This window comes from Monopterus albus, unplaced genomic scaffold (assembly GCF_001952655.1).
Source record: "Monopterus albus unplaced genomic scaffold, M_albus_1.0 scaffold7.1, whole genome shotgun sequence".
Lineage (NCBI taxonomy): Eukaryota > Metazoa > Chordata > Actinopteri > Synbranchiformes > Synbranchidae > Monopterus > Monopterus albus.
In genome coordinates this window covers 1,506,904-1,520,490 of record NW_018127887.1, presented here as the reverse complement: position 1 = coordinate 1,520,490, position 13,587 = coordinate 1,506,904, and the positions used below count along the sequence as shown (strand labels likewise).

Here is a 13,587-nt window from a genome sequence, read left to right as displayed (position 1 = left end):
TGCTGAACCTCTATGCTATAAATGCTACAGTATCTTTACGATATAATTTTCACTATGAATTTCACCCTTTTTCAGACACACAGTCGTGAAAATCCATGATCTGATCAACTTGTGTTTTTGTTCAAACTTTTATAAACAATCAAACAAATGAACAAATAAATAAAATAAATATCATGCTGTATCTCCTTACACATATAATAGGAATGTCTCTTTGCACACTGGTATAAAAACTGTGAGAAGTTCAGAGAAATGGGGCTGGCCCAGTTAGAAATATCCAGGCCTAGACTGGGGCCATACTTGGACCAGTTAACTCAGACCTAGAACACAAATATACTAATGAATCACAGCTGCTTTGCCTGAAGACAAGGCCTCCTCCACACTCCATACATTCCCACAAACCTTCGCAAAACACACCCGCATTCTCGCACTCCTCTTCATTCTTCCTCACTCGCTCCCCTCCTCTGACCAAAGCCAAGCCGGTAGACCTGCACTCTGGAGAGACATTTGAGCAACCATTACAAAAGGGCTTCCTGTGTAACTGTGTTGCTACAGAGTTCACTCTCACACTCATTAGTCATGATCCTCAGACTTCCTTAGAACAAATGTCAAACTTTTTAGATTTTGTGATTCAAGGAGTGAGGACTATTAGAATATGATGAGTGTGTGAGATGGAGCGAGCGTAGCTGTCCACTCCGACCTGCAACCAGGCCCTGTGGCCAGAGCAGCCGTGAAGAGCACTACAGGACTTTGAAATGAATGCACGTGTCAAACATGTATCGACTCCCCGAATGTTTTCTCTCAAATGTGAACCTTGGTTCCAGGTCCTTCCCAGCAGCTGACCACCTTTTACATATGGTGGAATCCCTGTCTAATGGGCCGCACAGATGCCACTTTCCTGGAACAGCTCCTCCGATGTGTGTGTGAGTCTTTCTCCGTGCAAACTCAAACGTTCCACACATTTCCCTCAATATATTTTACCACTGTCTGGAAACAATGAAAGGTGCTGGGTGAGAAGCAGGGAGGGGAGAAAAAGTGGAAGAATTGTGGAAAGTGGCATAGCAGGAGAAAAGGAAACACATAAGGGGGAAAGTTATGTTTTAGACAAACGCTGTTGAGCGTAAGCAAAAAGGGAAGTACGTAATCTAACAGCATGTCAGTCATGCAGGGAGGAAAGAGGATGAGGACAGAGTGCAGATTATTGACTTAATGGCAGGATCGAGGCCATCAAGAGCTTCAGAGACCCTGTTTGTGTAATTTGGACTGGGCCTGGTAGAGCGTGCGGCGCGACGATGGAAATCTTACACTCACTCAAAACACGCCCACAGACCTTTTCATCTGCTGGCCCCTGAATCAGCCTTAACAGACTGCCAACATATAAATGGATGAGTGCTTATTACATCTGTGGCAACTTCACAGGATCCGGTCCTATTTACACAGGTGTGTGTCTGCTATGCGTGCATGTGCAAGTGTATTTCCCGAATAGTTTCTGTTTGTATTTCCTTCCACCTCTAAGCACATTCGAGCTGTCAAGCAACAATACTGGCACATGTGAAATGAAGTAGGAATAATATTTTTAAGCATGTAATACTGTCAGGACTGCTCTTAGCTCACTGTCCAATCTTTATTATTACTGACATTTAAGAAATAATGAGCTCATCATAAACAGCACGAGCAGCTTCTCAAAGAGGAGCCACCATTTTGTTCTCTAGACTAAATTCTGAACATAAAAAAAGGCCTGACACAACATCTGTCTGAAACGATAAACCCTCTGACCCTTCCTTGAGGAAAAGAAAAGTGAAGAGGAGATGGCTGCCAAAACGGAGCTAGATTAACAACAAAGTAATATCAGCATATCAATAGCACACAGCCAGACTAATAACTGAAATCTTTAGGCACTGATGTTTCCATTTTCCACAGATCTACAATATTTTCCTATTTTTCCTCAGATATTAGAAACTGACCACCAGCTGTAACTTGGCAGACAGTGAATCAATGCAATAATCTGAACCCAAATCAAACCCAACAAAACCCCCTTTTTTAAGATGTAATCTAAAAATATGTTCATTCATTTTCTACCGCTTAGTCCCTGAACGGGGTCACGGGTGGGGCCGGAGCCAATCCCGGCCGGCAATCGGGCGAAGGCGGGGTACACCCTGGACAGGTCGCCAATCCATCGCAGGGCTAACACATAGACGAACAACCACACATACACGCACGCACTCCTATGGGCAATTTAGAGACACCAATCAACCTAAGCTGCATGTCTTTGGTCAGTGGGAGGAAGCCGGAGTACCCGGAGAGAACCCACGCAAGCACGGGGAGAACATGCAAACTCCACACAGAAAGGTCCCAGGTGGGGCCCGAACCCGGAACCTTCTCGCTGTGAGGCAACGGCGCTAACCACTGTGCTACCGTGCTGCCTAAAAATATGTATTAAAAGTGATCCCAATAATTCCAAGGAAAATGTCCTGAAATGAGAACAAGTCAAACTTGATGTTCACACAAACTCTCAGATTGCAGGTCAGACTGCAACAACACATTGCTACAAGCCTTGTGAACAAACATGTGAAATACCTGAGTTTTTTCCCTCTTTACCACAAATTGTGCCGGTGATGTGTGCATCAGGTTTAGGGGGTGAATTCAGATTAGATGAAACATCATCTCTCACAGCGAGCTGGGTTCAAATTCACAGAGCGGCACTTGACAAACTCAAAGTGACAAAAACATGACAAGAAACAGAGCAATAAAGTAGAAAAAAGTTATTGATCACTATTTCATGTTGTATTATATTCTTCATTGTATTCTACATAGTACATAGAACTGATCAATCAAGTGTTATATCTCATCTTATCTATAAATACACTAACACAAGACTAATTGTAGATTTGGTAAACTGGTTAAACTGTTGCCAGTGTGCACACCAAGCAAAAACAAAACAACGTTATCATTCATTTGTCATGTTTTGGTCCACCTATCACATGTAGTGCTCTCCCCCTTCTTCTGAGAGTAATAGCTGTCTCATAGCTGCTAAATGCTCCAAAATGTCTGTCTGGGCAGACAGTGAGCACAGGGTCACAGCTGCCTGCTGTGGCTAGAAACCAAAACAATGAACTGAAAGACACAAAACATCTTGTAAACTTGTTAATACTCTAACTTGGAATGACACCATTTCACATACAAGTTAAGAGGCAGAGGCTCTTGCCATTTGAGCACGTCGAGAGTGTTGTGTTTCGTGATGCCCTATTATGAATGTAAGCTTGTAGCTGTAAAACATACCCCGTCTCTTGGAACAAACAGGCACCGTTACATTTCACTAAAAAGGCACAAATAGCTAAGTGATACAGAGTCAACTAATAAAATGCCAGACCAGAAAAAAGACAATGTAGCTCCTGAACGCACCAGAGTGATGGCAGAGAGGGAGGGGACGAGGAGTTTGCCCCGGGCTGATAGGCAGGATGAAGTCAGCGGAGATCTGAGCTAATAGCTCTCTTTGGCCTGACGTCCCCTTGTCTTCCTCCCATCCACCTCACATAAAAGGCGCCTCTCTTCCCTGAAACCAGTTTAGAGAAAACCCCACAGATATGTATGACCTGAACGACCCACTAATATCCTCCATTTTGTCATGCTTCTCTGCCAGCGCACAAGCTGACGACCACATCAGTTCACGCCTGTGCACAACCACAAACCCAAATGAGACCCAGCTAAAGTTCCTGCACTGTTGATTCTGTTTCTGTGGGTATTTTAATGGAAAATAAAGGCAGAGTAGAAAGTGTACATAGTAGGTGCATGCACGTGTGTGTGTGTGTGTGCAGGCTCATCTGTGCAACATCTGCTCAACCAGCCCGAGGCTCCCCACCTCTTGAGAAGTGGGTCACGTTTCCTGATGACGTCAAAAGTCCTTCTGCCTCTCTAGTTTGTGGAGCTTTGCCAAAACCACCACATGCCGTTCATTGTCCTTACAATGAAAATGCTCTCTCCAAAGCCCTGATGAATCACCTGCCAAAAGTCTCACAATTCTAATATCTTAACACTGAAGAGGGTTTGACCATGACAGCAAGGTACAAGGTGAATGATTGATTGTTCTCTGAGAAGAAAAGCGCACGATAGAAAACTGTCAAAACTCATTCTCACGTTAGCTTAAAACCAGAGACCAATATGAAACAGGTAAAAGAGATGTACAAAATTTACGATAATGTCAGAACTGTAATACTGCTACTGTAGTACTGCTCGATAAAAGATCAAATCTACAACAGGGTCAGAGAGCCATCGTTGTGATCCAGGATCTAAAGCTGCTAATCTGTCTTGTGCCTGAGGAACTGACACTAAACACTATCCACTGTCACAAGGAAGAGAAGAGAAGAGAAAAGAAGAGAGGAGAGGAGAGGATCAGGTCGATGTGGCTGGTGACTGCTCGTCAGAGACATAGAGCTCCAGGGCCAGGGCAACCTGCAGGGGGAGGGGAGGGGAGGGGAGAGGAGAGGAGAGGAGAGGAGAGGAGAGGAGAGGAGAAGAGAAGAGAAGAGAAGAGAAGAGAAGAGGTGTCACTTCATTTACGTTGGCCAGACCCAGAGGAGATGACACAGAGATCAGTGAGAGTATGAATGGAACAGCAACTAATGGAAAACATGAAGAGAAAGTGTGGAGCGAGAGACCTGAGGCAGCCCAGGAATACAATCAATATAACAAGCCCAGTATGCCTCTTCCAACCCCAGACACATTTTGAACGTTCACCTTCACTTTACAACACAGAGAGACCCCCTCCCAGAAATACACAAAGCATGTGGCTATGTGTTATCTGAGAGGACGAAGGGCTGCAGACTGGGATTCATTTGAAGTTTTCCAAAACAATGCCATGTGCCTTATCAGCGTGGCTCACATGTTGTTGCATGCCTTTTCTCAGTTCTCATTTTCCAGGCAAAAAAGGCACGACTTGAACCAGCGTCCATGTGTCAGGGCTGGCTCACACTCCTAGCTGGTCAGAGGGGCTATATTGGGCATGAAGGGGTGCTTGGAACCACCGACCCACTATCTCCACTACACAGGACTTGTCTGACATATACACAGAAGAGTGTGCTGTTCACAGCCATCGATTGTCACAAGAACACGTCAGCCCTGACATCGTTTAGTGTCTCCAGGCAATGCAGAGCACAGCAGCAACAAATCAATGACACCTTGCTTAGCTAGTGTGCTGAACTCTTTGTGTATTAGAAGATGGTTACAATATATAGTGTATCAGTGGAAGTGGTCACCACTTTATCAAACATCACATGGATAAAAATGGAGGACCTGAGCAAAGTTTTGGGGAAATGGATTGAAGGCAAGACATCTCTGGGCTTTTTTGGATGTCTCGTCCCCATATACCTAACAAGTAAATGTCAACTAGAGACGATTTTCTCATTAAAAACAGAGAGAGAGATTTACATTACTCAGGGCATTCAAGGAAAAAAAGGTTGCTAGTCTTTCTACAAGGAATGAAGTTAACAAATACAGATAAACGGTTAACAAAATCACAGAGAGATGATTTTAAATCCTAAAAAGCTTCCTGCTTTTTAATTGTTGACTTCTTTTCCTAATTTATTGCTATTTTTAATTAATAAAAATAACTCATTTACTTGAGCTGCTCATTAGCGGTTTCTGTTTCTAGAGTGGACTTAGGAAGCATAACCAATGTGGTACAAAAATGGCTCCATGCTCTTAATCAGGGCAACATTACCAGCATTCCAACACTGCTATTTGCTCGTGTACAGCATGTCTATAAAAATCTAAATCATACACTCTGTATACAGGAGCATCACGCAAATTCAGCACAGAACTATATTGTGCTTTTAATATCTGACTAATTGAAAGTGACTGTGTTGAAACAGTCCTTAACTCAAACCCTAAGACTCTCACCCCTGCTAGGGACGAAACAACCCCACTGACAGACAGATTTTTTTTCTCTAACATATTTAAAGAGTAAAACAGCACCAAGCAGGGAACAGCAGAAGCCTTGTTGGCTGCAGGGACAGACATGCTCATGGAGAGCCAGTGAGGCAGCGGGCTGGACGGGCAGGGGGAGAGCTCACCGGGCAGAGGTTACAATAACACATTTCCTCGCTCCACGCTGCTGAGCTACACAGACATGCAGCTTGCTGACCGAACTTCGTGACATTTACCTCCAAAGGATATTATTCGAAAGTTAGAGTTTGACCAAGTTAAATATTTTCCTGTGATACCTAAACTTAATACGAGGAATTCAGTCAGTAATGCAAAGTCTAATAAAGATAAAATGTAAAAATATCCAAAAAAAAATTTGACTTGTAAAAAAGAATATAAATGTAACTAAGCATGTTTATTTAAGAATTTTTAATTTTGAGTTACTTGTAATAGATGTTATTCATTTAAATGCAAAAGATTCTTAGGTAATATTTTCTGTTTGCATGTCCAGAAATGTTCCTGTACAGGGACTCACTGTTTTACCTGGCGGGGTCTAACCTACAAGCAGCCGGCCAGAGAAGCCACCGCCATGGTTAGTGATCAGCTGATCAAGGCTGGATTCCCGCAGAACACAGTACCTGTTTGTTAAAATGAGCTAAACCCTAATCAGATATATTCTCTGATTGTTTATGAATTATTAACAATTATCTGATAATATAATGTACTTTCTATTATAAATAATTCTGACAGGGGCCAAATTGCTGCATAACAACATCTTTTGACACCATAAAATTCATTTCACTAAAAATACTTCTGTATTTTGATTTTTAAAAAATGTTTTATATGTATAACTTTTATGTGGAAAAGAAGTATTATTCAGTGTTGTATTGCTACTTTCACTTCTGTAAAGGATTTGATTTTGGAAATAATATGCAATAGCCCTGTGGTGAAATGATAAGGTTGTGCACTGGTTGTACACTGTGCACTGAATAGTGTACTGAATCAAATAAAATCTACACAACAGCATATCCAGTTGTAACCATACATAACAAACCAAGCAGAGCATTACTGACTACAGTCATCCATCTGTGACAACCTTCCTTGTAATGCTCCTGAAATATACATATAATCAATTAATAGCTGACCATGCATGGATTTTGTGGACAGCTCCAGTCAAAGGGGGTCAAAATGTTCCAGCCTGTTAAGCGGCAGTGACATGTGGCCTACTCTCTTTCTAACAGACACAACAGCCAGACTGGACTTAAGGGAATAGCTGCACTTCCTCTCTGAACCCGGACATCAATAACAGGCCATGAGATCAATTTCTGGGGCACCGCTGTCCCTAAAGTGCACATGCACACTCTGAGAGGGGACATTAACAGTTGCTTCTTCCATTTGTTTTTCACACATTTTACTGACTGCGGCTATTTATTTCTAGTACCCCCACTACCACTCTCCACTGCTACAGTACCTCCCCCTCACAAACAGGCACATATACACTCGAGCACACACTTCCCAGGGCGGTGTGAGAGTGTCTATTCATTTGGCAGAGGCCAGCTGCACACCTGGTGACACCACAGGATGGTGGTGTTGGCTGAGGTCAGGGTGTGCAATGAGGGGAGGAGAGGGCTGGGCCTGTCCTTCAGGATCTGCTCAACCTGCACATTCCAGCTCATTTAGCAGCGGGGCGAGCGCAGGAATGTCCCCTCATGTAAGGAATCACTGTCTTAAAGGTGGGCCCCACCATGTGATCGAAAAGGCCTTCAGGAGGATAAACACAGACGAAAGCCAAATGTGTTGTGTTCAGTTCCTCAAAGTGATGTGCTGCTGTACCGGATATGTACTGGCACTGATCAACCGACCCATTCTTTATAAAGTAAGATGCTTCAGTATTACACTCACAAGTGTTTGTTTTTTTATAGAGCTGGGAATCAAACGTCTTTGGCAAAATCAAAAACTGAAGGATTGGCTAAATTCATAATTTATTTATTCTTTGATCAGATATTTCTGATTTCAATACTATATTTTTCTGATTTCAGACTGTATTTTATTTTGGTAAACATTGTATATATGTGCTCATACAGTAGGTAGCACTACAGTGTGTAGTCAGATCAAGTTGTAGCTCCACTAAGACAGTACAGTTGACATACAAACTCCAATCTGATTTTCTTTATTGGGACACTATTTCTCTACTCCACTAGGGCCCCATGGCAATCTTTAAATTTGAGATATATAGATAAATGCAATCCTAAGTATACTGATATTCACTTTGCTTTGTTATGTGCTGCAAATGCACCGTTTCATCATGACTTGGGCCAGAAAGGCAACACAGACAGTGATGCTAGCCAGCTAGCAGCTGGAGGAAGAACCTGTTCACAGAGAAGAAGAAGAAGTAATAAGCATGAAAGGTCACTGAAAGTGCAGCTTTTTGTAGCTATTATCTGCAGACTTTGTGTTGCCAAGATGTGTCGTGTTCGTTTGTTATTCTGTCTGTAACTGTTGTTAGTTTTCAGAAGTTGCTGCTGTCAATTGCTGCATTCGCCTTTGTTCCGTCTGTACTTCTGGGTTTTTTTTTTAAGAGAATTGCAATTGTTAGTGAACAGGATACTGGTTATAAGCAGTCAGAAGTCAGAACTGTTTGTAGTAGTATTAAATTGACTTTCAAATGCCACATATCTGTACCGAGCTTTGTTTATCTATCCAAATTCCCGCCAATAAGAAATGAATCCCCAACTAGCCCCAACAGCAGATCGTTACTGATGCTGTCTATGTAGCTGCTTGTGTTTTGACAACGTGTAACATTTGCAAAGTTTGGCTTCCGCTCAAAAAAAAAAAAAAAAAAAAAAAAAAACTGGCTTCTATAGAAAAACATTTTAGTATTGGCCCAAGTAAATTAGCAACACAAGTATCAATGTGGTAATGGTACCAAAACACACACACACACACACACTCCTTCATCTGTCTCACACACACAGACACACTCGTTGACAACCACACACACCCACATACTGTATGCATACACACATTTGTGCCAGGAACATTCTGTTCACCTCCATTGCTGAAATAGTCGGTCTCTTATGGTAACACAGAAAACTTGTGACATAACTGCCTCTGTTTAGAACAGACAGCATGTAATCTCCCCCTTGACGCACATAAAAAATCCATAATAGGCTTCAGATTCTACGGCTCTTTTCAAATATAAGGCCGTTATCAAGATCCTGAGGTGTTAATATGTGTGCTGTGTGTCAGGACTGGATGCCTGTGTCTGTCTAGCAGCTCCAGCTGTGCTGGGCTGCGTCTGTGGTTTGAGGCCCTCCGTGTCTCTCCGAGTGGATTCAACCTCTCAGCCTGCAGCAGCTGGCAGCCGTCAAGCTGCTGGCAACACACGTACTGTGCACACATAAACGTTCACACAGATGTCCTTCCATAATTTCCATGGTAATTAGCAAGGAGCCAGCTCGTGGTAGTGCCAGGGGTAGGAGAGGAAAGAGGGCTCCTCAACTTAGTCCTGGACCTCTGGTTTGGTTCGCTTAGGTGATCAGAGCCATAGTGTAAGAATCGGGATATGAGCTGTTCTTTTGCTGTGAAGTGAAGGTAAGAATTGGACACTGACAGCTGAGCCATTTAATGGAAAATGGATCAAGGATAATTTCAATTTATTATAATTCTGGTCTCATTATAACATTTCTGGCCATCCCTGCAATAATACATTATTTTCATCCAGTTAATCACAAAAATCTAGGAACACACAACATCATTAATAAGATTTTTAGACTGGATGATAAGCAGGCAGTCAGGTGATCATGGAATAGTTCTACATTTTGCTTATTCACTTTCTTTTTATTTGCTCTTCAAATAAAAACATTCATTGTTTTATTTAAATCAGCTGTTTTCGTGTTTCCAGTCTCTTTGCTAAGCTAGGCTAATTGACTGCTGGGTGTAGCTTCATATTTCCCATACACACATGAGAGGGATGTCACACACAAATGTGAATAAATGTATTTCCTAAAAACTGCACTTTAAAACAAACCTCCAGGAGAATCAGTCTTATGAAGAGCAGACAAATGGCACAATTACTCTTCAAACTTGTTTACAAAGAACTTCTTGGTTCAACTTTGATCAAATGTGCTTTTTGTTGTTTTCCTGTGCAATAAGGGTTTAACCCAAAATAAAGTGATTTAAATAATCTTAACCAATCTCTAATGGCTTGGCTTCCTGCTCCATCAGACATTATTGCGGTAATGCCACTATTTCCAAATCTTAGCAATTATTTGTGTATATATAATCTCGTCACGACAGAGTGAGATGACTGACAGAACTAAGTCCAATGCAAAATGCACTTGACACGGCTGGGATCTGGCCATCACTTTGACTACAACGTCAGTTTGAGACAAAAACCGTGGGCAACGGGCTCTTGTTTATGCTGCCACCCACCAAAACTCAGTGTACTGTGGCTTCACACTGGGTAGCCAACCTGGCAGAGGTAACGCATACAAATAGGAAGCACAAGCATGCAGAAAGTTGCTACACTGCATCATGCAAGACTCTTCCACTGTTCAGGGGGGTAAGAGTGAGTCTGCTGTTTGCCAAAACCTTGAATGACCTACTTTCATTCCTACCCCAAGTCCACCACCACTTGCCTCCTCACACACAGTGCAGCTAATACACTGGGACTGAATGAGGATTACAAGTGTGAAGTGGATCGCCCAATCACAAGACACACAATCCCATGCTGATATCAGCTTCCTTTCCAAATGCAGGGCGAGGCTTTCAGCAAGACTGTTTGTAACACAGAGGCCAGTCCTGTCAAACAAAAAAACAATAAAACATCATATCCCATGAGGCTATGTGTTTAAAATACAAACAAGCTGTTTGGGATGGGAGCGCACAGTGGCCCAGTGGTAAATCACTGCCCTGCAGGCTACCAACAACCTCCCCCGTCCAAAATCACAATTCAATTATGGACGGCGCAGCAAAAATAGAGTAACAGGAAACATTTACAACAGAAACAGTAATTGTGTTTGGATCTCATTCCACAGGAAGTCATTAACGTTGATTTCAAGAATATATTTATCATCCAAGTTAAGAAAGAATTTCCTCCTCTGGCTGGGATAATATTTGTGTTGGTGTCAGTGAGAGGACAGGGAGCAGAGTGCTGTGGAGAGGGGTGGTTTCGTCACCAGAAAGGGGAGTGGCTTCCAACACCTCGCAAAGAGAAGCAGAAACGGCTCGGTAATATCCTCCTCTGCAGTTCGGGTATGTTTAGTTTGATTCAACGTGTGCTGGTAACATGGCAGACTGCTTGCCTCTGCCTGTGAGAGAGAAAGTTCTGTGACAGCGCTGATGTCTGCAGCAGGAGAGCCTTGGACTCAAATTTCCTTACACACTGTGAAAAGTGATCCACACCACAAGTCCACACCTCTTGCTCCAGTTCAATATCCACAGCTGAAACACCAAAGACCAGCCAACCAGTCATTTTGTAGAAAAAGAAATATCCTGCAGAGGCCCCTGCTAACCACTGTCAGATCATCTGATAATGACTTTCTTTTATTATGCCCAAGACGGGCAGGACAACCCCAACACTGTGAAATACGGCTACTTAGTGAGCTGACAGATGCTGGCAGCCAATTTGTAATCAAAAGGAGGGAAAATGGCTATTTATTAAATCTACTGTCTCAGAGCATGGTTTTGGCAGAGAGACGAAGAGCAACATGGCAGCTTTAAGGTTTGTGAGGAAGAAGAGGGATTCCTCTTTGCTCTATTTATTTTCTGAATAAACTGTTTTTACACGATCACTATCAATCTGTAGGACCTTTATATAAGACTCTATGGTCTGTGGGAGAAGTTTCCTAAGAAAAACAACTGTAATTCTCCATCCAATCCTACACTGTTCCTCAAACACTTCAGAAGCACAGCACTAATGCAAACACAGTCACAGCCAGATCGACTCCTCACCAGGCCTCCCTTTCAGCTCCTTTAAAACATCATAACTCTATTAAACAAAATAAAAGAGCAGAACATCATGTTGCCCCTTTAGGCCATGTCACTAAGAGGCACTACGTGAAAAGTTATGGCCACATCACTGCCGTGCTGCGAACCCACATGTTTTTCTTCAGGTGAAGTTGGTTAGACTTTATGCTGTCTGGCATCTCCACTGTCCCCATCACCGTGTGGTCGTTGCATCGTGGCCCCCAAACATGTGTCTGACCAGCCCGAGGGAGCCCAAGCCCCGTGCGAGTGAGGTGATGACGAGTGTGGGTCAGCATGGGCTTGTTTACACATTTCAGACCACACAGACAAGACAGTTAAAACAGCATATGTATACCATGTGTGTCTCAGTTACAGACAGACAGACTGTGACTGGTGAACTGCTCAGCACTGCTGTCAGAGATTAGAGCAGATGGTACTATAGATCTCTAGGTTTAATTACAGAAAGGCTATTATATTTGTAACCTTAATTTCATATCTTGTTGTGTCAAAACAGCTGGAGCAATACTGTCTTGTACAAACACATGTAATAGAGAGCATCTCTCAGCAGAGGGCTCCAACCTGGTCGAGGTGACAGAGCAGAGGAGAGTCAGACATGTTGCAAATGTCTGCATCTCTGTATGATCTTGTCTACAATACGCCGGTGCTTCCGTTCTGCTCAGCTTTTATTGGGGCATCACTGCTAGAAAAAAATAAAATAAAATCATAAAGCTGACCAAATCGTGTCATTTTTGCATCAATGAAAGCTGTTTCGATTTAATGTTTTAATTGTAATTCCCTTAAAGTAATCAAGTCTGAATCTAAATGTACACTTTTTTTTAAAACATGTGGTGTTTTTGAAACAGCACAATGCTTAAAACGGAAACAAAACTATTTTATTACAGCTTGGTTGGTACACAATGCCTGTGTTCGCTCTAATGAAAACACTGTTTGTGATGAAGCAGAGAAAAGTGTCAGATTTTTATTTTTATTTTAAACTTGTATATACAGTTTCTATCTTGTTTTACTGGATGTCACACAGAGTATGAGATGCTAGATGGAAACTTTAACCTAATTATTTAATGCAACAACATAAACATAAATAATGTATACTGAATGCAATGTTTTCTTTGTATGTTTAAATAAAAACTATACGACTACAGTTTTCTATCATTTACAGAAGTGCGTTTTAAAATACGGCAGTCTAACATAATCTACAAGCACATGCTTGTTTGTAGCCACACAGTGACAATGTAAACTACAGATAGTAGACAACCACTTTCTGGTTCATCACTCATTCAAAAACACAGATACGTCCTCACTCCATTACTGCAGCAAAGCAACAACTGCACATCAAACTAGTGAAGACTGATGCATGGATCAGCTTCATCTGAGGCATCAGACCTCAATACTAATAAAGTGTAACCTGTAAAATATCTAAGAGTGTTTTCATATCCACAAAGAAAAACAAACATGCAACACTACAATGCTAACTAGCCTCCAGAGCTGTGGCCGGGACGACGGTGCAGCCTCTCATCTTGCACCCTAACCACACTAACAGATCAGAAGGAGAACTTTGATCACAGTTTCCCAGTCACATACCCAGCATGCTCATTGATTTTCCATAACAAGGACTGAGGATGTAGTATGAGTATTGTTGAGTGAACCCCCCCCCCCACACCCCCCACCCACCACCACACACAC

General features: G+C 42.3%; 1 protein-coding gene across 3 annotated transcripts in view; it reads right to left on the bottom strand.

Moving 5' to 3' along the window:
- LOC109974260 (cGMP-inhibited 3',5'-cyclic phosphodiesterase A-like) overlaps positions 1–13,587 on the bottom strand; it is a 75,377-nt gene that overhangs the window by 59,364 nt on the left and 2,426 nt on the right. The window lies entirely within an intron of this gene.